The sequence below is a fragment of the Onychomys torridus genome, chromosome 18, assembly GCF_903995425.1.
Source record: "Onychomys torridus chromosome 18, mOncTor1.1, whole genome shotgun sequence".
Taxonomy (NCBI): domain Eukaryota; kingdom Metazoa; phylum Chordata; class Mammalia; order Rodentia; family Cricetidae; genus Onychomys; species Onychomys torridus.
Genome location: NC_050460.1, coordinates 65,933,399 through 65,958,352, shown reverse-complemented (window position 1 = coordinate 65,958,352; position 24,954 = coordinate 65,933,399). Strand labels below are relative to the sequence as shown.

Here is a 24,954-nt window from a genome sequence, read left to right as displayed (position 1 = left end):
CTGTAGGAAAGAGGACAGGAAACACACACACACACACACACACACACACACACACACACACACACACACACCCCTCTCTGTCATTTGTGTGAGGCAGTGTGGTGAGAGGGTGTCTCTGCACCACCCTCCAGGCATGCCCCCAGACTGTGGTGTGTTTCCTGAGGAACACTGGCAGGAGGGAGAAGGACTAGAATCCACAAGAGTAAAGATCAGACACCTTAAAAAAGAAGAAAATAAAACCAACAGATGTGGAAAATATAACCATTTTATCCAAAGATCAGTGACACAGGTAAATGAGTGAACTCAGCCAAAGAAAGAGCTAGTGAAGTAGAGGGGAATTATCCAGGGACGGCCTGTTGTTCACTGTGTTGGAAACTCTTGTGTCAACTTGACACAAGCCTGAGTTACCTGAAGGCATAGAACCTCATCTGAGAAATGATTCCATAAGGTCCAGCTGTAAGGCATTTAATTAGTGATTGATGGGAAGGGCCCACCCATTATGAGTGGTGCCAACCTGGGTTGGTGGTCCTTGGATTCTATAAGAAAGCCATGAGGAGCAAGCCATGAACAAGCCAGTGAATAGCATCCTCAATGTCCTCTGCCTCAGCTCCTGCCTCCAGGTTCCTGACCTCTTGTCCCGACTTCCTTGATGATGAACAATGATGTGGAAGTGTATGCCACATAAACTTTTTCCTCCTCTGGTTGCTCTTTATCATGAGGTTTCTTCACACCCACAATGTCATTTACCAAATGACTTTCTTTTCCTTCTCTTGCCAATGTGTGTGGTTAGCTGGATGATAACCAACTTGGAGCTCACCGTGTCCCAAACCCTGGGGTCTCTGATACTGTTATATGGAAAACAGTATCAGTGCTGCAGATGGAGGTCAGGCTGTTCCAGAGAGCGTTCTCGATTGTGTTGATGAGAACAATCATTTAAGGGGATTGTTTTATTTCCATGATCATATGTCTATCCTATGTCTTCTCAACTCCGAGCATCCTCCATGTCAGCACTGACTCCCTCTCACTCCTGTCCGAGGCTGTGCTTTATTCCCTTCACACCAAACTGGGCGGAAACAAAGAACCGCAGGTGTAGACTCTGTAATAGCCCTTCACATCCTTGTGTAAGAGGCAAGAACACAGGAAACCTCAGTCTTTTCACTTATGCCTCCTTGTGTTTGCAGCTCTGCCTGCGTGTCCAAACAAAAAGAGGCCGTTAGACAGCAAGTCAACGAAGATGCGAATGTGGAAGGCCAGACCAATGGAACTGGATAGAATTCTGTCAACAGTGAGGAAGGAAGGAGGAGGCTGTGATCCAAGGAATCCTGGAAAGCTGCTCGCTGAAAAACAATGGAACACCCCCAGGAGGACACAGATGTACTGACACTCTCATTTCGACGTGTGTGGCGGGTGCCCTTCTGACTACTGAACTGTAAGGTAAATTGGTGTGTTGAACCGGAAAGCTGTGATCGATCATTTGTTACAGCCATGGAAATAACACATCCAATCCTCCCCTGCAGTTAGGTGTGGTCCTCTGACTGAGGTCTAGCCCACCCTCTGCCACAACTGACAAGTAAGACCACACCCAGGTTCCAGAGGAGCTCCCACTAACGCTCCAAAAATCCACTTTGGGTCCCTTAGTGGTGGACAGCAGGAGGAATTAGAGCTGCTAAGTGAAGAGGTAGAGACGGTGGATGAGATGATAGCCTGGGCTGTGGCTGAGAGATGGGCACTTAGCTTCTAGGCAGGACTTGCTTCAAGCTGGTCCTGCGTACATTCTAGGGGCCAGTGCCGGGAGAACCTGAATCAAAGGCTAGCCAAACCACGTATCTTCAGGTGTTAGTTTTTATTACAAGACATGGGTTTAATTGAAAGCACATGAGAAATGAGCAAGATGTGCTGAGACCTGAGGCATGAAGGGATCCTTAACATTTATTTTCATATGTGTGATCTCTAGAGAGAGAAACTATGGCTTTGTTAGATTGATGTAGATGGAGGTGGGAGGAATGGACATATTCATGGCAATCAAGGTAGGTGATTTTTTATAATTAAAGATTCGAGCCAACAGATTGGAAAATCTTGAATCCTTATTCAAGCTAGTTCCACATGCAGGAACAGCATGGCTTATACATAGAATGCAAGAACAAAGAGAAGTCTTAAAATATTTTTACTTAGTAACAATTGTCAAATAGAAGATTTTATCAACAATAACAAAACCAAGAGTGATCAAGAAAAATAAAGTGCTGAAGGAAACAAATCTCCATTAAATACATTCTATATTTAATGAAATCATGAGACTGGATGCAAAGTCAGGGTATTTTGAGTCACAAGAAAGTTGGGAAAACAACTCCTCACACTTGGGACTGAGAGGCCAATTTTGTGCAAGATGCAGATCAAAAAAGAAAGGCTTTGGCAACAATGTAAAACAGAAGTTCTGTGGGGTGATATTAATGGTGCAATTGTCTTTTGCTTATAAACAGCAGTTAGTGTGGGAGCAAAGCCTATTGGCAGATGACCAATTAAACGTTACTGTCCAGTAGAAAATGCTGGTTATCTCCATTAAAAACAACAACAACATTTAGTGAGAATGTATATTACAAATTCAAGGTGAACAAAACAAATCCAGCCAAACAGCAAAGACAACCACGACAGAAAAAGAAGTCCACGGGGCAGAGATCGCATCAGTTAATGGACTCATCAGAATCGCTGGCTTCTAAACAAGAAACCAGATCCCCAACATTATGTCCAAAATAACTCTCCAGAAACAAATTTAAAAATCATTTGGAGTAAGGCCTTGTATCTAGAAACATAACCTTTATAATGATAAGACACAGCTTAAGGCAGTAACTTGTGGTACCACATGAGAAAAACCAAGAAAAGCACAGACTTGGAAAGATTGACATGTGTGTGACAGGGCTGTGTGCTGGGGGAGGTGTTTGGAGCCAGCCAAGAGACAGCCTGAGAGAATTAGAGAAGACCCTGAGGATGCATCAATAGGGAAAATGATAGGAAAACACTGTATATTCACAAATTGTGATTTTAATTCCACAACTGAGTTGCTAAATTACATTTGTATATATTTCAGTATTATAGTTTTGAGGAAAATGCAAACTGTAATGATGCCTTAAAAAAGATGGCAGTTCAGTAAAAAATTATGAAACAACAAATAATGCTACATTGCATTTAGCGATAGATTGTATAAATATCACAAGTAGATATTAGAGACCATAATGCAGTTGTAAGTATTAGGGTCGAGAAAGGGAGGGTCTGTAATGGGGACAAAGGAATCTCAACATTATTTACTGCTTAAGTAGGACAAAGGGTTAGTAATTGCCACAATGGAGGTGTTTATACACATTGATGTATTTACATGTTGAGGGTGTGTACATATACTGAAGATGGGTTTGCACATTGTACCTGGGTGTATACACACACTCAAGGTGTTTACACAATGAGAGGGTTTTTACACAGTGAGGGTGTTATATACACAGTGTTAACTATTTTTGTATCTTATTTTAAAAGCACTTAAAAAGGAGAAAAAACTAGTATATAGACAGTAGGGTGTGCAAAGCAGAACAGAACATGGCAGAATGGAAGATGCCATGGAACACTCACCCTGGGAGCTGGTTGGTGGTGCCCGTAGGGAGATGGCTGATGATCTTCCCTGACAAAGAGCAGATCATACTAAAACATATAAACAGACACTCGGAGGTCAGACATCAGAATTTGGGCTCCCAGCCTTTGCCTGTCAGCTCCTGCAAATGCTGCTGTTGCTGTGAGGCTCTTTGTTTTGGTGATGGTAACTGAATTTAGAGCCTTGCTAGCTCGTTTTATGTCAACTTGACAGGAGGTAGTCACTGGGCTAGGAGGTAGTCTGTTGAGAAAATGCCTCTATAAGATTGGGCTGAAGGCAAGCCTGTACAACATTTTCTTAATTAGTGATGGATGGGGGGGGGGCAGCCCACTGTGGGTGGAGCCATCCCTGGGCTGGTGGTCCTGGGTTCTATAAGAAAGCAGGCTGAGCAAGCCATGAGGAGCAAGTCAGTGAGCAGCACTCCTCCAAGGCCTCTGCCTCAGCTCCTGCCTCCAGTTCCTGCCTCGTGTGAGTTCCTGTCTTAACTTCTTTAGATGATGAACATGATGTGGAAGCATAGCTTTCTCAAGTTGCTTTGGTCGTGGTGTTTCGCTGTAGTAGTAGAAATCCTAACTAAGAGGGCCTTGCACGTGCTAAGCGAGCCCTCCGCCACTGAGCTGTGTTCCCAGCTCACGGCATATCTCCTGCTATCCTCTTTCTTTCCCTGCTCTCCTCCTCCCTCCTCCGCCCCTTTCTCTGGCTTTCTCCTTTTCTTCTAGGTGGTCTAAGTCAGCCAGGGTGCGGTGGGGGGGGGGGGCGGGGAGTGGATGACTCTGGTGTGCGGCGAGTTTGTCTTCCCTTAAATACAACCTAAGGAATCAGGTTTTAAGAAGCGAGACAATACCTATTGAAACCTCCTCTGGACACCTCTGAAAGCTCATACACACAGAACAAGAAAAGTTCCGTGTTAACATCACCAGAGAGCAGGCAGACAATGAACCAGAGGCAGCATCTCTTCATGAACAAGCGGATGGAGGTTAGCCAAGCCAAGAAACACAAGGGCTGGAGACGTTCACGGGGCTATACTAATGATAGCAGGAGCTGAAGAAGTTTGGTGGAAAAGTTACTCGGCTGCCTGAGAACTTGAAAGGTGCTACAAACCGTAACTGCACACGAACGTGGATATAATCGTGAGATGTACGTCGAGAGAGCAAACACTTGGTTTTCAGTGATGTCACAGCCGTAGAATTCCTAACAGATCTCCAGACAGGCAGAGCAAACACAAACGCCATCCTCTCTCTTGTGACTCGGAAGCTGCACTTGACCCTGCTGTTGACCTCTGTTGACGCCTGGCAGCCAGGGTGCTTGGGATTCTGAGAAAGTTTAGTTGACTTGTCCAGAGCTGTCGGAACACCAGCCTTAGTTCCTCCCCTGAACACCGGTGCTGTTTTAGGTGTCTGTTGCTGTGATAAAGACCCTGGCCGAAAGCCACTCGGGAAGGAAAACATTAATCTCATCCTGTGGCTTTCCGTTCTTCATGAAGGGAAGTCAGGGCAGGGACTTGGGGAGGAACCTGGAAGCAAGAACTGAAGCTGAGACCATGGAGAAATGCTGCTTCCTGTGGCTTGCTCAGCAATCCAGGACCACCTGCTGGGGGGAAGGGCAGGCAGGGAGAGGGGTGACACCGCCCACAGTGGGCTGGACCCTCCATCAATCATCAATCCAGAGAATGCCCCCTAGATTTGCTTAACAGAGCAATCTGACGGAAGTGTCTTTTCAGATGTGGTTCCTTTTTCCAGATGACTAGTTTGTGTCAAGTTATCAACACACACACACACACACACACACACACACACACACACACACACACACACACACACACACTCTAGCCAGGACAGATGCCATCATAGGGACAGTTAAGTCAAAGCACATGGGAATTTCTCTTTTATACCATTACTGCTCCTTAAGGCCTTACTGTGTGTACGAGCGCACGAGTATGGTGCGTATAGGGGTTTATGTATGTGTGCGTGTGAATGCCTGTGGACAAGTGTGTGTACATGTGGAGGCCAGAGGTCAGCACTGAATATCTTCCCCCTTCATTCTCACCTTATTTCATTCATTTATTTGGCAATGCTGGGGATCAAATCCAGGGCCTGTGTGTGCCCAGCAGCACTTTATCACTGATCTGCACTGCCCACCCTGTCCCTTAACCTTAATTTTTGAGATAGTGTCAGCCATCAGCCTTGAAGCTCATCAGTCATCAGGATGGATGGCTGTGAGCACTAGGGGGCAGGCCATGTCTGCCCCCAACCATGATGTCTCTGTTTGGCTCTATGTGGGTGCCAGATATCTGAACTCAGGCCTGTGTGCAGTATGTGTTTGAAATTTGTTATAAAATAAAACACTTAGGCACTGTATATACATTTTCCTATAATATTAAGCATTCATTCAATTAAATCTCAATGTTTAAGGTATCGTAGCAACCTATCATATCTGTGATTCATTTAAATCAAACTAAGCTTTAAACACCGAATTTCATGCAACCAAACTAACATCATGATTTCTATCGTCTCAGTTGACAAGCTAATTAATATTTTTATGTTCAGAAGTGATAAAAGGGAACTTGCCAGAGCTTGGGCACCTCAAAACCTAGGCTACTTGGGATTTATAGGGCCACCTTAGGGGTGTCTGCAAGGCCATTAGTCTTTTGAGTTTTAAATTTTGGCTTGTCTACACGTCAGTAAAATGTCTCCTGATTTAACTTTTCTCTAAGGATGCAAACATCCACAGCCAGGAATAAAATTAGGGTCAAGAAATCCCATGTGCGCATCTGCATTGTGTCATCTGCAATCCCACAGCTTTGGGCAAGCTATTAACATTTCTCATGGATAAATTTCTCTTCTGTAAATTAGGAATAGTCACATTAGTAAGTAGATTGATTTATGTAAGAGCTGATCACCAATGATGTGCGTCTTCAGAACTGCTGTGCTGTGGTGGTTCCAGCTGTTCACTGCAGAGAGAACCCTGTGCTGTGCTCCTGCTGTGGGCTGGAAGGTACCCAGTGTCCTCCACTGTAAGCTGGAGGTGGCTCGTGACGGCAGGGACAGCTCTGGGCAGTTCATCTATGTGTGGCTGTCTGCATTGCTTGTAGAGACAAGATGACACGTGCCCACAGTAGGAGCCAGCACACAGTAGGAGCCAGCACACAGTAGGAGCTGAGTTCATGTCGATTCTCTTCCCATCCTACTGCGTGTGGCTTTACTTTGCAGCCTTAAGTTTCTCACACTGAGGTAGCACTTGCTGGATGTGCTTTGAGGAGTAATTGTCACCAAGGAGGTGAGTTCCCCAGGAATCAGCCATAATGACAACACCAGACAGTGGCCATACTTCTTTGAACCCTGGAACTTCACTGTCCAAATCATACCATAGTGCAATTAATTTTTAGGGGTCTGTCCCCTAGTATTAACACTAAGGAAGCTCATTGAGCACTTGGTGTTTGTGTGATGCAGACGCTGGGGTTCCCTCTAGCACTCAGGTGACATTTTCTTTTTCTGCCTGTGTTGAGGTGAAATTGGCATAAGATGGTATAGCTTCATGATGGTTTGATATAAACATTGCAGAATGATCACCACATTCGGCAAACCAGTGTGTCACCGTTTCACAGACCGTCTTTTTCTTGTCATGATGACAATCTTTCCAACCCATTCACTGAGTGAACTACAAGCATACATTAAGCGTTTGTCGTTATTTCTTCAGGACTTGGGCCTTAGAATGGCAAGTCTGTGAGTAATTGCTTTCTCCTCTCTGTTTATGAGAGTTTATTTATTTTTATTGGCACACTTAGTTTTTGAGAATTTCATATATGAATACTGTATTTACATCATTTCTTCCCTGCTTCTTCTCCATCCACCTCCTTCCTCATCTCTCCCACTCCTCAAATTCATGGTCTCTTATTTAATTATTTTTGTTACATATATACAATTTGCTCTTCCTACCCCTCCTCAAATTCTTTTGTATCATTTTGTTGTCGCTGCCTCCCCTGGCCCCACAGCCCAACACTGAGAAAAGTCAGGGCAGGAACCCACACAGGGCAGGAAGCTAGAGGCAGGAACCGGAGCAGAGCTCACGGAGCAGCTCCGCTCACTTGCTTCTTCCTCGTGGCTTGCTCAGCCTGGATCCTTACACTGCGGGACTGTCCACCCGGGGATGGCATCACTACATTCATCAGCAGCTATAAAACGCTCCACAGGCTCCCTACAGGCCGATCTGGAGCGGCGTTTTCTCAGCTGGACCCTTACCCAATCACCCCAGCTTGTGTCAAGTTGACATAAAGCAGCCAGCCCAGACAATTTAACATGGCGAGTCTTCCAAAGCAGAACACAATATGTCTTTCCACTTTCTTGTTTCTCAGTTTCCTTAACCAGCACAGTACTGCTTTGGGTGGGCAGATCTTTCACCCCCTTGGTTTTTCAGCTAGTCCACTGCCGGTGTGGAGAAGTGCTGATGGTCTCTGAGCATTTATTTTTTTTTATGCCCTGGACTGCAATGAAGCTCTGGTCTTCATGCCTTTTTGGAGGAACTTGGGGTTTTCTTGTACAAGGCCATATCTACAAACAGGAGTCCCTCCCTGGTTTATGCGCCTCCTGCCAAATTGCTCTGGACGGGACTTCAATGCTGCATTAAGAAGTGCTGAGAGTCGACCATCTTGATCTCAGAGGAAAAGGTTCAGTTTTCCACCCTGGAAGGTGACATTAGCTTTAGAGCTGTCACGTGGGGGCTCCAGTTGTTGAGGGTCCTTCATTGCACACCTAACTTATTAGCCATGGAAGAATGGTGGATTTTCTTTTCCTTTTTTTTTTTTTTTTTTGCCAGAGCTGAGGACCGAACCCAGGGCCTTGCGCTTGCTAGGCAAGTGCTCTACCACTGAGCTAAATCCCCAACCCTAGAATGGTGGATTTTGCAAATGCCTTTTCCACAAATCTAGATATGGCCTTATGACTTTATTCATTGTTTATTTTTTTTAATCTCACTTTATTGATTTGCATGCAGGAACAATTCCCCCACTGCTCACGGCAAATGATTCTTTTTGGAAATGCATAATTTGGTTTCCTGTATTTTCCCCATTGTTTTTGCACCTGGTTCTTCAGTGATGCAGCTGGATTTTCTCCTGGTGCTCTGCCTGGCTCTGGTATCGGTGCGGGGCTGGTCTGTTAGAGCAAGTCTTGAAGCGGTCCTTCCTCGTCCATTACCTGAGCTTGAGAGATTGGGATTGAGTATGGAATGTTAGATCAGTTCACTTGTGTGTGGGCCTCAACTTTTGATGAGAGAATTTTGCAAATAGCTGATTTTTAAAAATCCATCTGGCAGGAGCTGCTTCCAGATGCTGTCCTTGGGAGGTACTTCGGAAGTGAGCCATTGAGAGGGGCAGTCCCCAGGGAAGGTATCTGAAGTGGCTCATGGGAAATGCTCTTGATGGAGTCTTTGGAACATCATCTGGCAACTTATCTTTTCTGCTCCCAACCTCTTCAGTCACTCAGGGTGGTGATCAGCTTTGTAGGTAAAAGAATTGAATCTGTTGGGCAGCATTCTTTATGGCTGGAGGATGTGGGCACGCATTCGGTGTGCTGAGACTTTTCCTTGTAGAAGAAAGGATGGCCTTAGGGCCTTACTCAGCCTTGAGCTTGTCCAGGTGGGGAAGGTAACATGGCAAGAGTGAGACGGTCAGTATTTTCAATGCTTTATTCTGAAATCCTCTTCCTGACTCTTGGAGAACCCACAAGGTTCCCTCAGATGTTGATCTCCGCTGCTCGGCACAGAGGAAAGCTCTTGGTCACGCTGGTCCTCTCAGTGCAGACCTGTTCTGGAAGCACTGAGACTTTGGGGCCCCTTGGAGAGGAACTCGATGCATTTTGTACTATGAGATGCACATGAGCCTGTGGTTTGGGTCCCGACTGTGCTCCAGAAGGCCACAGGTTGAAGGCTTGGTCCTCAAGGCGGCATCCAGCGGTGGGGTTTTGGGAGGTGACTGGAATCATGAGCACTCTCACCGCATAACTGGATGGATGGATTATGAGCCCGTGGGCTAATGGGCTTTGGACCAGGGGCTGTGGCAGTGAACACTCTGCATTTTCTGAGCACTTTTCCAGCCCCATGCAACCCTGCCCTGGTGTGTTTCCCTGTCACAGCTTCACAGCAACTGGACCAAAGCCCAATGAGTGGAAACGTCCGAAGCAGCAGCCAAGCTCAAGCCCTTTCTTTCCAAGGTGTTTCCTTTAGGTGTTTATCGCATGATGAATAACACACCGGCCTTACAGATCCTCACATTAGGAGGCAGATTGACGTTCCCTCTAATTTTACCATAAATATACTTACCTCAGTCATCACATGAAATGTCTAGAGGATTGAAGAAAAATGTAAGTTCTTAATGTCTTCTAAACAGACTTATGTATTCATTTCTTAACAAGCCAGTGTCTCATTTATTTACCACTTTCTGTTGAACACGAAGTTCGGGATCCTAAAGGAAACAGAACATAATGAGACTCCGAATTGATTATACACACATCTGTGCTTCATATGAAATGAAATTCTGTTTACCTCTTCCCTTTTTTGATCTCGCGCAGGAAACACCTTGGGTGAGAGAGGGAGAGGGAGAGGGAGAGAGAGAGAGAACAGACTAAGTTACCAATATCTCATCAAGAAATAAATTAACTGCTAGCCCATATCACTATTGAGGGACTTAGCACTTTCCCAGACCTTCCCATTCATTTGTCTTTAATTTCAGAAAATAAAGAGAATTTAGAAGTTCTTCACTCTCCGCATATCGTGCATCACAGAGATGGAGAGGAAGGAGTCATGAACATAAGTGGAGGATACATGCAACGAACTGGGTGACCAGACTTTCCTCAGCTCTGGGGGTTTATGTTGTGTGTGTGTGTGTGTGTGTGTGTGTGTGTGTGTGTGTGTGTGTGTGTGTGATTGCTTCTACGACCCAAAGCATCATGATTCCTTGTTATAGATTGGTTGGTGGGCCCTGTTTGGTGGCTTCAAACGGGAACAAGAGGCAAGTCTAGCAGTTCCTAGTGAGATCTGATGTGACTGCTGGGACGGTGAGTCGAGGGCACATCCATATGCAGCCCTTGCGAGGAAGTTCTGAGGGAGAACAGCTCAAATGCTGGGGTGTCAGACTGAAGGTCATCAGTGGCAAGCTGAAACCAGAGGTCTGTGTGAATCCCTGCAGAAAACCATCAAGTTTCTGAATTATTTCAGATTGTCTTTGTAATTATTCTGTGTTCATACCAGCCTACATGTCTCAATTTGGTGGATAATCTAACTATAAATAATGCTAGATATTGAAATCCAGCATTTAGTAATCCTCTCTTCTCCTAAGTCAAGTGGTGTACTTAGTTAGTTGGATTCTGGGCACCGGAGTCATGAGCCTCAACTCACAATCCTGCTCCTCCTTTAGTAGTGGAGCGCAGGTGATATCAGCTGTGTTTAAGTTATTAACTTCATTTTCTAAAACAGAGTTCATACATTTTCTGTGTCTCATTTTATTGGATAGCCTTCAAAGTATCTTTTCAACATGCTGTTGGACCTTCATGGTCCAGTCTATAAAATATGTATTTTATCTATTTAAAGTTTATTTTATGTATATGGGATGGGTGTTTTGCCTACATACATCTCTGTGCTCTTAACCACTGAGCCATCTCTCCAGCCATTTTTTATCTGATTTTAAACATCTGTAGAATTGTTTCATAAATAATTATGGACCTTGGAGGTGGGAGTAAGCAAGAGGTGGAAATTAACTCTTAGCGGTCTTAAGAGGGAGGAGCAATTGCCCATTTTGAGGAGAATGCACCACTGTTGTGCATTTGCACAGGTAGGAGCACAGAGAAAGGCAAGTGGAGTTGCAGCAGTCTGTGCTGCAGCTGACAGGGAGAAGCAGCTGCTAGGTCCTAAGGAACACATTTTTCACCAAGTCTCTGTAGCTTCTAATCTTTTTGTTCCTACCATCCTCATAGTCCAGAAGCCCAGCACCTAGGAAGAAAGGAGAGAGAGCTCCATGACTGTGTTTCCTCATTGTCACTGGGGCTTTACTTACACATCTAAGAGTTAATGTAAACACAAATTTCCAGGATGGAGAAGCATGTGGGTTAACTGTGAAGGGATACTTGGCTAGGTCAGGCGACCAGGGGCCGGGGGATGGCTATCACTGCAGCACCCAGCTCCCTCTTCCCGCCCAGCGTCCTGGGCTAGCTTTCAGAGACATTGCTCTCTTTCCCTCCCTATCATAGTGACCTTAGCTGGATCTCACCATTCCCAGCTATTAGATCCTTCTGTCCAGCCACCTTTTGGAGGCCTCTTCACAGTGAGACTTAGACCTTCCACTGAGGCATTAGTCTAATGTCCAAGGGGTCTGTGGATCCCAAGGCTTAGTGTCTCTGCTGCCACTGAGAGGAGCCCTGGGACCATGCACGCTCACACATTGCTGATCCGTTCTAGGAGATCTCCATGGGATGATATACTCTATCAAGTTCTGGAAGCACATGGGTGAGCCATGCACACACACACAGAACCCACATGCATGAAGTGCTCCGTCCCTTGAGGTGTCAGATACTCACTCTGTTCTGAAGGGTATCTGGAGATCTGTCCCACTGTGGAAGGGTCAGGCAAATGTTTCTGTTAGCTATTGAGTGCTTTTCCTAACCCAACCTTCTGTACTCCCACACAGTGGTCCTCCCTATCCGGCATCTCCATCCGGCCCTGTCACACTAGCCTGTTTTCTCTCTGAGGGTTCACAGGTCCTGAGGAGAGGAAATCTGGGAGAGATGGGTGCCGAGGAGGAGGCAGGACAGATATTGAGGAGGACCCTGTGGAAAGGGACCTTAATTTTGTGGCCTTATCCCATTCCTCTTACAGGTACCACCAAGGGTTTGTATTGCTGTCTCCCATGCTGCCACTCACAGCCCCTGGTTCTTTCCGCACACTGTTAGAAGTGGCTTCTGCCAGCATCTTGTTCTCCCACACTTTCAGACTTGAGTGCTTTCCTTTGGAGCTGAGACAGATTTTGCTTTAAAGTATTCTTATTCCTCTCACTAACTCTTCTGTTTTTTGCTGACAGTCCTGATAGTTTAAACTTTAGAATTTCACCTTGTGAGCAGGGTCACTGGCAGGGTGAGATCTCTAATGTCTGTGTGGGACACACACTGAGCACACTGGCAAAGTCTGTGGCTATCAGGGCTGCCTCCCAGCTTCCTTCTCTCTGAGACTTTCATGGGGAGTCACCATGGTTACTCACCATTCTGCTTACGCCGTGTCCATCTCGCTATCAGAATAGCCAGAATAACAAGGCCCAGCAGAGTCAGGGTGACAGCCAAAATCACTTCTGAAATAGAAAGCACCTGTCAGCTTTGGGCCACGCATTTCTTGGAGAGAGCTGCTGCCACCATACTGCCCTGTCCCTCCTCCCTTCTTTCTCAACTCTTGATGTATTGTTGTTTTTGGATGGGGTGTCACATAGCCCAAACTGGCCTTGAACTCACAATGTAACCGAGGCTGCCTTTGATTCCTGCCCCTTCTGCAGACTTTGCCTTTCATGAGCAAGGACGCCAAGCCTCATGGCCAAGCCCAGCTTCTGGATTTACCTTCCTCACGCTAACGTCACTCCTGTCTGAGCCCAGTTTTAGCTCTTATACTTGTTCTGCTGGTGCTGCGAGAGCCCTGGCTGCTTTAGAGTGGGCAGTCTGCGGGACCCTGCCTCTGTGGAGCCCCTTGTGGAGCAGGAGAAGGTTGGGGACATCAGTGGTCTGGCAAAGCAGTCCTCTGAGGTGTGAGGAGGAGAAACATGAGAACTTTTATTGTGTGTATAATTTAACCTTTATGTATACATTTCCCATTTTCTTTAAAACATAAATATTAGTATATTTGTACATTCATAACATTTACAGCTATACAAAGCATGACATACTCTTTTTTTTTTCTTTTTTTTTTTTTTTTTGCATGGACAAGCAACCAAAAGTTTTGGAGGCCCTGGAAAGATGCTGTCTAAAGGTAACGATATTAATGTAAGTCATATGAGAGGACAGACGTTTCTTATCAACAAGGAAGACCTTGGAGTCATCGCCCACTGAGACAAATGATAAGGTGAATATTGGTGTCCTTTGTCAAAGAGACTGGAGGACAATGCACATTAGGACTATCTGTATATATTTATATGATTGATTTGCATTTGATATTTAAGACAGAGCAGAAAATCTGGTGAATGGGAGAATACATCCGTAGCAACTACAAGTCTGTTAGTGACAGTAGAAACACTAGAGAATATCAAACTCTGAATGACTAAGAAAATAGATTATTCCACAACCAAGGCTACTTCCAAAACCACTAGTGGAATCCATGTCAACAATGTAACTACACCCCCAACTGGCAGATTGAGCTTATGCCTACTGAGCCTTTTTAGATGTTTGGCAGTATGAGACAATTCTGCTGCTAAACCCTTTACCTTTCGAGATTTGCTCTGAATATCCCTCTAAAGTCAGTAGCCAGTCTCCACCATGGGCGTGAGATAAACTTAGATGGTGGGCTCAGAGGAGTCCCAGAAAGCAGCCATCCCTTTGCTTGGCATCTGAAATGCTCTTCCAGAGGGCATTTGGGAGAGGGTCGTCCTGTGCACGGGGGTGGGGCTGGGGGAGGGATGAAGTCCTTACTTCTCAGTACTGATGCAGTCTTGAAGTGAACAGTACCGTAGGAAGGATGGCAGAGGCAATGACATACTCCTGCACTGTCCACTGTTGGACAGTGCTTACTCTGAGAGTTCAAACTTCAGAAAAGATTGCTCTAGAGAGGAGGTGAATGTGGGCAACTCTCCCTCAGCTTCCCAGAGGAATCAGTCAGAATGAAAGAATGAATATTGGGTTTGAAAGACACAGGCAAGAAAGCAAGCTAGCTTCATAAATGTCCCCAAGACAAGATTCTTTTGAGAGTGGGTATCAAGGAAATGCAAGAGAGGAAGCTGGTTCTTACCCAGGTCTTCCATCTTCCAGTTAGTGTCTTCAGTGAGTTCCACATCATCTGGATTCTTTTGTCAGAGAGAGATCAAGATCAAATAAATGCCCCAAGCTCATTGCCTCTGAGCTATGAGAACCTGAGTGTTGGGGAGACCCTTGCAGACAAGGGTGCAGAGGGTCTCCCAGAATTTGTGTGGCTTAGGTTCATCAGACCTAAGCAGGATATGGTCTGTGAAGATTCTGGAATTGATGTCATAACAAAGTCTCAGAACTTCCGAGAGACAAGGGAAGTTCCTAGAGGCAAGGGCTTCTGGGAGATCAGATTCAAGAACGCTTTGGTGGATCTTGAATTCACATATGAAACTCATACTATTGGCCTTTACAATAATTTCTAATAGTCTGGACACTTTGGCTCAAGTGATTTCATATTAAGAACCTTGGGCAGAGTAGCTTTAAAAATGTTTCATTGTGACAACTTCCTATATTTAAAAATAAGAGCCTCAGATGAAGATGGGCAGAGGAGGTGAAGGCATTGACAGAGCTGAGGGGCATGGTCCTGAGGACTAAGCTACCAAACGGGGTCTCACACACCCGTGCTGATAACAAAGGAATGGGCACCTCTTCCTGAAGTCTGTTAGCCCCAAGGCTGTGCAGTAGGCAGCTTGAAGCACACAAGCAGACCCCAGTAACCTTCATCCCCCTCCAGTAACCTTCATCCCCCTCCAGTAACCTTCATCCCCCTCCAGTAACCTTCATCCCCCTCCAGTAACCTTCATCCCCCTCCAGTAACCTTCATCCCCCTCCAGTAACCTTCATCCCCCTCCAGTAACCTTCATCCCCCTCCAGTAACCTTCATCCCCAGTAACCTTTATCCCCCAGTAACCTTTATCCCCCAGTAACCTTCATCCCCCAGTAACCTTCATCCCCCTCCAGTAACCTTCATCCCCCTCCAGTAACCTTCATCCCCCTCCAGTAACCTTCATCCCCAGTAACCTTTATCCCCCAGTAACCTTTATCCCCCAGTAACCTTCATCCCCCTCCAGTAACCTTCATCCCCCTCCAGTAACCTTCATCCCCCTCCAGTAACCTTCATCCCCCTCCAGTAACCTTCATCCCCCTCCAGTAACCTTCATCCCCCTCCAGTAACCTTCATCCCCCTCCAGTAACCTTCATCCCCCTCCAGTAACCTTCATCCCCCTCCAGTAACCTTCATCCCCCTCCAGTAACCTTCATCCCCCTCCAGTAACCTTCATCCCCCTCCAGTAACCTTCATCCCCCTCCAGTAACCTTCATCCCCTCCAGTAACCTTCATCCCCCTCCAGTAACCTTCATCCCCCTCCAGTAACCTTCATCCCCCTCCAGTAACCTTCATCCCCCTCCAGTAACCTTCATCCCCCAGTAACCTTCATCCCCCTCCAGTAACCTTCATCCCCCTCCAGTAACCTTCATCCCCCTCCAGTAACCTTCATCCCCCTCCAGTAACCTTCATCCCCCTCCAGTAACCTTCATCCCCCTCCAGTAACCTTCATCCCCCTCCAGTAACCTTCATCCCCCTCCAGTAACCTTCATCCCCCTCCAGTAACCTTCATCCCCCTCCAGTAACCTTCATCCCCCTCCAGTAACCTTCATCCCCCTCCAGTAACCTTCATCCCCCTCCAGTAACCTTCATCCCCCTCCAGTAACCTTCATCCCCCTCCAGTAACCTTCATCCCCCTCCAGTAACCTTCATCCCCCTCCAGTAACCTTCATCCCCCTCCAGTAACCTTCATCCCCCTCCAGTAACCTTCATCCCCCTCCAGTAACCTTCATCCCCCTCCAGTAACCTTCATCCCCCTCCAGTAACCTTCATCCCCCAGTAACCTTCATCCCCCTCCAGTAACCTTCATCCCCCTCCAGTAACCTTCATACCTCAGTAACCTTCATCCCCCTCCAGTAACCTTCATCCCCCAGTAACCTTCATCCCCCAGTAACCTTCATCCCCCAGTAACCCTCATTCTCGCCCTCCCCAGTAGCCTTCATTACCCCATTCACCAGCAATCTTTCTAGATGGCAGACACTGGAAGTTATACCGACAAATGTCTGGGTTTCTGATCACAAAGCCCACGTGATATGCACAAAGCTACATTTTCCTTCAGTGTTGAAGGTCTACTGTCCTGTGAGGTGTTTCCTAGGGAAAGCAGCCAGCCCTGGAATAGGCGGTCTCCAGCATCAGATGCTCTCCCCCTTCAAGACTTTGTTTCATGTCAACCCTGATGGTTACAATCCTTACTTGATTTTTATGGTGTAAGTTAATGAGAACGTTATTTAGAAAGTTTTGTAGCTATAAAATTAAATCACTAGAATTTCAATAGTAATTTAAAATTTTTGTTAAAACTTGTCTTGGCATGGGTCCATTATAAAGTTATTAGGACATTATATGTACAGTGTATGCGTGTGAAGTGTGAGTATGGTGTATGTATATGTGGGGGGCACACAAAGGTATCCTCATCATTCTCCATCTTTTCCTTTAAGCGAGGGTCTTTCCTGAGTTCAGGTTTTTAGGCTAGGCTGGCAGCCAGGAAGCCCCAGTGATTGTTCAGTCCTTGCTGAGGTTGGAGGTGTACAGGCTCACACTAGACTTGTTCTGTGGGAACTGGGATGGAAACCCTGGTGCTCTTCCTAGCTACATACACCATCTCTCCAGCCCCCCTACTGTATAACCTTGACTATGGCCATAGCACACCATGATTGAATTAGGATTTGGTTGCATAACATTGTACAAAATAGATTGCTACCTCAGCTTGGTGTCCAAGTTTCCATTCAAGTTTCTCTGGTCTGTTTTTAAAATCTTTTTATCAGTGTGATCAAGTGCTTACCAAAGGGACCCTGTACTGTGGCCACAGGGAGACTTGCGTAGTGAGGGTACCTGCTGTTACTAGGGGCAGATACAAGGATGAGGGTATCCAGTATCAGCCAGGTGGAGGGAACCTCTGGGGGCCCATGACCTCTCAGGAGTCCTGAGGAGCTAGTCTACAGGGGGCTTGGTCTTCACAGCTGTGTCTAATCCCACAGTGAGTGCCACACAGGCTCTGCCAGCCACTGGGCACCCAGGGGCTCACTCCGAGGAAGCCAACCTCAGAGAAGTAGTTCCCATTGCTTCTGACATGAAAGACCTGGAAGATCAGCTGCCACAGCCTGAGGACCTCAGAGAACTAACTCCCTGTCCCTTGCCTCCTTGGAACGGTCCTAGCTGAAGTTGTCACCACACGAACTAACCTCAGACCTTTCATGAGTAAGGAGATCAGCCAGTAGTAGAAACATTGTCCATCCATGGAAAGCTCAGGATCATATTGCTTTACGGGTGAGTTCTACGAAACATCTGATGAAGAGCTAAGGCAAGATTCTGTATAACTGAAGAGGAAATGCTTCCAAGCTCACTTTTAACAGAACACCATTATCTTGATACCATAATCAAACAAGGACATGGTGAGCAAATGACACACAAGGCTCAGAGGTGCAAAAGTCCTCAGCTCAATACCAGCAAATCCAAGTCAGTGGGCCACATGGAAGAATCCCATACCATGACTAATGAGGGCTTGTCCCGGGGTGCAAGGGTATTTCATCATGTACATCAGAAAAGGTGATATAAAGATGCAAGAAACATCGGACCACAGATCCAGTGTTGAACAGAAAAAGTGTTTTCAGATTTAGACATTCTTCCATGACTGAAGTTTCCAATAAATTCGATATGGAAAGAAGACACTTGAGCACGATGGAGAATACATGACATTTCTACACCAATTGTGATATTCAATGGCAAAACCAATAAAGACCTGAGCCTATGAGATCCTATAAGAAGCGAAGAACCTTGTGGTGTGGTTATGGCAATCATCTTTGGAACATGAGACCAGACCTGAGGGACCTCAGATGCAGCAATGTCCTGCCCTGTGGAGGGACTGGGTTCAGTGGGGGGTGGGCGGAAGGGACAGGAGGAAAGACTTGAAAACTTCACCAGACAAGAGTTGGTATTGAAAATATACGAACAGATACAATTTGGAAACCAGATGACAGACAACTTGATTAAAATAGTCAAAAGCCTTACTAGACGCCTTTCCAAAGAACACCCAGACACCTGGGTCACAGTGCAGTGTTTTCACTGTGTGAACCTAAGCCACAGGAGGTGTCCCCTCATTCCAGCTTCTCTTGTGTATGTACACAGTGTCGGGGGATTGTTGGGTTTTAGCCTGTGGTTCATACGAGTCAATTTAGTCAACAGCTGAATGGAGCTCAGAAGTGGGTGTGAGGATCTCCTTGCCATGGGCAATGCAGGAACATGGTAGACACGTTTAGAGTCATTTAGAAAGTTGCTTTTCCTTTTCTAAAGAGTGTTTTATAAGATTTATTTTAATGTTAGGTGGTAGTGGCACAGTTTTAATCCCAGCACTCAGGAGGCAGAGGCAGAGGCAGGTGGATCTCTGTGAGTTCCAGGATAGGCTCTAAAAGCTATATAGAGAGACCCTGTATTGGAAAAAAAATATTTTAACTGCGTGTGTGTGTGTGTTCTATCTCTGTGTGCCTGTGCATGTAAGTACTGGTGCCTGAGGAGGCCAGAGACAGCAGATTCCCCCTGGAGCTAGAGTTGCAGAATACCCCAAGTGGGTGCTGGGAACTGAGCGAGGGTCCTCTGAAAGAGCAGTTCTTCTGAACCACTGAACCATTTCTTCAGCCCCTGGAAACTTTCTAGAGCAAATTTATATATATGATATTTGTGTATATGTATATGTATATATATATATATATATATATATATATATATATATATGTATGTATATACGTATATATGTAAATATATGTATATACATACACATACATATTTTTCCTACTAAACTACTGTGTCCTGAAGTCACTTGGTCACATACTGGTTGTTTCTATACCATTGTTGAAAATCTCTTGTCTTTAAACTGGTGTGGTGGTGTATGCCTGTTTTCTTAGAAGTTGCAAGACTGAGGCAGAGGAGCTGCAAGTTTGGGGCCAGCCTGGGGTACATACAGAGTTTGGGGCCTTAATGGTTCCTTGTCTATGGTTCCCAGGTGATGTCTCGCTGAGGTCTCTTTGTGGTATTCTCCACCCCTGCAACCAACTTCTGGGCCTGCAGGCTGGACAGAGCAGCCATGGAGTCTGGATGGAAACCCCCGTGGCCAACAGCCCTTGCTCTCAGTGCTCCTGCAGCATTAACAGCTCATTGATGCCTCCGCAGTTAGCGGCTGTGGCCTCTGGACTGGCTGGTAAGCCACACCTGGGCCTCCTTGTGCTGTGGCCTGGGAGGGCAGGGGGCCCTAGGTCGGGAGAAAGTGAAGAAACATCAAGAGTGTTGCTTCCTCTTTGGTCAGGGTTTCTAAGTAAAGCAGTTCAGGGACTTAACCCTTCCATTTTCTTTCCTTTTGAGTCTAGATACATGCATATGTGAACACATGAATATCCATGTACGCACACAATTGAAATTGATACATACAAACTGAAACATACATCAGAGCCTATTGGTCTATATCTGTATAATTTTAGTTACGCAGTAGATGAAACTTTCAGTCCTTTGTTCACCCATTGATGGGCATCCTGGTTGACTGGACACTCAGTCATAAAGACTTATGCTACAATAACATGGAAGCAGGGAGGCCTGGGTTCCATCCCCGGTACAGGAAGACAGAATGTCCCTGTATAGAGACCATCAGTGAACAGCAGCATGTGGCACCTGCTAGAGCCACACGGCATGAAAGTGTGTTGGGCTTTGTCTCACATGCGCACACACACACACACACACACACACACACACACACACGCGTGCGCGCGCGTGCGCGCGCGCGCCCATGCTGCCTGACACACCTCAGCTCAGACTAGTCTTTACTGTGAATGCAGTGTTTCCGCTGTGTGGACAGGTTTCTTCTCCTGTAGAAACAGTGCTATAATTGCCAGACTTTGGGTTAAAGATATAGTATTTCTTAGCACGGGTCTCCATTGGCCAAATCAGAGCATCCTTGGATTGTATTGTGTTGGACAAGCACGTGTCTCAATAGCATGCAAAGAGGCCTTCATTTTTAGCTATTTGTTTATTTGAAATGTGTTTTACTTTATTTTAAATTGTATGCATGTGGGTGTGTGCATGTGGGTATGTATGTGTGAGGCAGGTACCCACAAGGCCAGAAAAAGGAATCTGCTTGAGGCTGGAGAGATGGGTGCTGTGAGATAGCCAATGGGAGTGCTTGGACCAAACTCAGGTCCCCTGTAAGAGCAGCAAGTGACCTTAGCCGCCTCTCCACTCTGTACTCATCTTAATGAATAGCAAAATTATATGTATTTCAAATAATTGCCTTACAAGAAAGTTCTTTTTCACCTGTGGGTGTTTAATCTGCATGCCTACCATGTGTCCTTTTCTTCCTAGGTCAGGCAATATTTAAAGTCCATGGGACAGTGTTGGTATTGTTATAGGCTGACACATTTAAGGGCGTCCCACACATTCAAAACTCTGCTCTTCATTTTGATGTTCCACCGAGCTCCTTCCTTATGGGTGAACATCTCAGTTTTCTGCATTCAAATTCAATGGTTACAAATGAGGTTTTCAGACAATGCTTTCCTCTTGAGAGGACCGAGTAAACCCCATAAGAGGCTGCTCAGTCTCCCCTCAGAGATCAGGCCTCAATTTCAGTTTCCTGAGACTGAATAAACAGTTTCTAAAAGAGCCATGAACAAAGGACAATCAATCCCCAACACCCCCATCAACAAGGGTGAGGAGGCCTGGTACATACAGTCCAGGCCTGAGCCACAAACAGCTCAAGGTGATAACCAAATAAGGACAAAGCCTGGCACTTGTCCAGGCCTGCCAAAAAGTGGAAAACTGTAGCCCTCACCAGCCCCTGACTAGCCCAGGCCAATTAGAACGCACTAATATAATTGCCAAACATATCTAAAGTGACCTAACTGCCTTAGGACCTCCCCTTGGCTATGCTTAAAAGGAGCCCACACATCCCTCTTGGGGTCACTGCCATCTTGCCTTTGTGTGGGATGGCAGACCACAGCATGCTGGAAAAATAGACACTCTTGCTGATTGCATATGTGGATGGTGATCTTTTGTGGGGCTTCTTCAGGAACCTAACATACGGTAATTGGCCGGGAACTCCCCATATGGCTTCCATCACTCTGAGAAGCCAGAGTGTGAGCGCTCTTTGTCTTGGTCTGTCTTCTGACTGTTACTATGTTGCTGTTCTGTTCCACCCGTTTATGTTTCTGGAAAGCTCAAGCTACCTGAACCTGGAGGCCAGGGTTTGCCATTGTCTCAGTGCTGGTGTACCAATCCTGGTTGTCTGTGCTGTTGTTAATGGTTTCTGTCTACTAACCTCCCTCATTTTCCTGGAAGAGAAAGAGAGAGAGAGGCAGGCAAGGGCCACCTCCCTCTGTTGCTCCTTGCTCGCTGGCCCACAGAGAGGGCAGGGCTTACTTGCCCCGGCATACTAGAGAGGCTCAGGCTAGCTTTGGCTCTTGCAGGGGGCAGGGATGGGCCTTCAGGGAAGCCCACAGTGTGGGTGGGGCTTGACTTGGCATGCACGAGAGGCTTGCAGCCAGCCAGCAGCTCTCACAGAGGGCGGGGCACAAGCTCAGGACAGGCCTGTGGGGCTAATGGGGATGCACACTCGTGCAGGCGGGGGCAGCGGAGAGTTGACTGCCTGAAACTGATAAGCTGCGGTGGACACTGAACAGAGAATCTGGGCTTGATTATGGCTGGAGGCGTTAACAATCTCTCTTGCAGGACTGCCAAGGGCACACTCTGTGCCCACTGTTCCCCCTTCCTTCCTTCCTAAGCCAAGTTCTTCTTCACTGTGATAACGTCAAGGTCTTGGCTGCTGGCCAGCTGCTAGCCAACACCGCTTGGAAAAACTGTTGAATTAAATCAGCCTGATTATATTTGGGAAAAATTATGCTTTTGCTTCCACAGGAAAAGAAAAAAAAATACATGGGTTTTGGTCATTTGGATTCAATGGATTATAAATATAAATGTCATCATTTAAGGAAATTGGTTACAAATTATTGATTAGGGTAAGAAAACTACTTCTCTCAATTGTTTCGCATCGATACAGGTTTTTATATGTTGATGTTGATACAAATTTAAGGTTATTTCTGCTATGAGATACATACATCACACACACACACACACACACATACATCACACACACAAACACACATACATCACACACACACACACACACATACATACATCACACACACACACACATACATACATCACACACACACACACACACATACATCACACACACACACACACACACATACATACATCACACACACACACACATACATACAACACACACACACACACACACACACACACACACACACACACACACACACGAGAAGCAAGAGAGAAGGCAGGACCAAAGTAATGGAGATAGAGGAAAGCCAGACTGAGGATATAAGGGAAGTTATAGAAGGCCATATATCCCTGTATAGAGGGGATATAACCTATAATGAATTTAAAGGGACTCTGTAAAATATGTTGAAGATTTGACCTTATTGGGTTAATTCTGGTTGGCTTTCTTCATTTAGAAAAATGACTGGTGATTCTTCACTGCAAAATGATTATGTTAAAAGTGGTATCTTTCTCTTTATAGGAGAAAGGAGGACGGAGTACAAAATACAGGTTGATAATGAATCATCACATCACAGCCCTCCGGGTCACAGTGTTCTGTAGGACTGGCCTCCTTTGGAATGACAGGACTAAGCTCTTAGCTGTTCAGAGCTTCATAGAGAAGTTCAAACCTGTTTCTGAAGATTGCCAACATCACATCTGTAGTCTACAGATGAGAATTGCAGTCCAGCTGCTCCTGTGATGTCTATGGCTAGGGAAAATGCTTATAAGAAAAAAAAAAAAAGAGAAAAATAGAACCTTAAAGGTCCATTTGACTAATACATCTACAGGATAACATGATGGTCTGTGGTGATATTTTGTTTGTGCTCTAACAAATAAAGCTTGCCTGGAGATCAGAGTGCAGAGCCAGCCACTAGTTAACCATAGAGGCCAGACAGTGGTAGCACACACCTTTAATCACAGCACTTGGGAGGAGGGAGCAGGAAGATCAGACATTCAAGGCCACCATAGGCTGCATGAGATTGATCCAGTCTAAAAGAGAAACAGAACCAGGTGGTGGAGGCACATGCCTTTAATCCCAGCACTAGGGAGGTGGAGATAGGAATATAAGGCAGGAGGAGACAGGAGCTCAGCCCCCTTTCAGTCTGAGGATTCAGTAGAGGTAAGAAGTCTTTCTAGTGGCTGGCTGCTCTGCTTCTCTGATCTTTCAGCTTTTACTCTGATATCTGACTCTGGGTTTTTATTATTAAGACCAATTAGAATTTGAGCTACAATGGCCTGGTTGTTGTTACCAAACTTAGATATATTTTTTCAAGATTAGGTCTAAGTTTGTTTAGCTTAGATATATTTAATAGATAATAACACTCAAACTTGTCAAAGATCTGATGAATATGGCTTTTAAATTATTTGATTAAAAAAAAAAACCTTACTATGACAAACAGAGGCTCCCAGCTCTTAGCAATGACTCCCAAGTTCTCTAAAGAAGACATGAAACAACCCGACAATGCCACCCGATTGTTGGTAACACTGACCACTGGGCAAGATGCCTTAATGCAACACCTGCTGCCAGGACCCAACCCAGACTATGGACAAGTGAGACACAAAGTAAGATCATTTGCCCCCAAGTCCCTCCCCCACAGGGAAAACTCTCACCTTATGGGCCTGGAGGCCAAAGACTAATGCTGTCTTGACAATGATATGAAGACCACAGGAGCCTGGGATGGCTAACTGGGTAGGGATGGTCCCTCAATTTTTTTTGATAGATTTGGAAGCTGCTTGATCTGCACTTCTGCTCACTCAGATAGGATTTACCCTTCTTGGATCTCTGATGGTATTGACGACTAGGCTCACTGTCACTTTGTCAGCTTAGCAGCATCAGACACCCAAGTGTCTTCCCCAAGGCTGCAGCCAACTTGTTAGTTCATTGATCAATACGCTGATTAATTAAAGCTATTAGGTCTCTTGAAAAGAAAAGGCAAACAGGTTTGCCTTGATCACAAGCTTCATATTAAGGGATACATAAATTTCGAACATGATTAAAAATGACTGTTCTTAATGATAACTGCTTATATCTCTGAGAAATGATTGAATAAAAAAGATATAAAAATCTACATAAATCCAAAGGCTCTAAGAGGTATAAAGGTCTGAAGACATAAAGGCTTAGGGTGTAAGGGTCTGAGAAAATGTTTTGAGAAATATGGATACAATTTATGATGATAAAAATGGCTTAAGATATATGAAAA

General features: G+C 45.6%; 1 long non-coding RNA gene across 1 annotated transcript in view; it reads left to right on the top strand.

Annotated features, from left to right (window-relative positions):
- Window positions 1-23,410, top strand: part of LOC118570039 — a 37,785-nt gene extending 14,375 nt beyond the window's left edge. Inside the window, exons 2-5 of the long non-coding RNA XR_004943113.1 lie at window positions 1,182-1,434; window positions 13,580-13,714; window positions 19,647-19,841; window positions 23,235-23,410. This is a non-coding gene — a long non-coding RNA (uncharacterized LOC118570039). The remainder of the gene's footprint in view (window positions 1-1,181; window positions 1,435-13,579; window positions 13,715-19,646; window positions 19,842-23,234) is intronic.
- The last annotated feature ends 1,544 nt before the right edge of the window (window positions 23,411-24,954 follow it).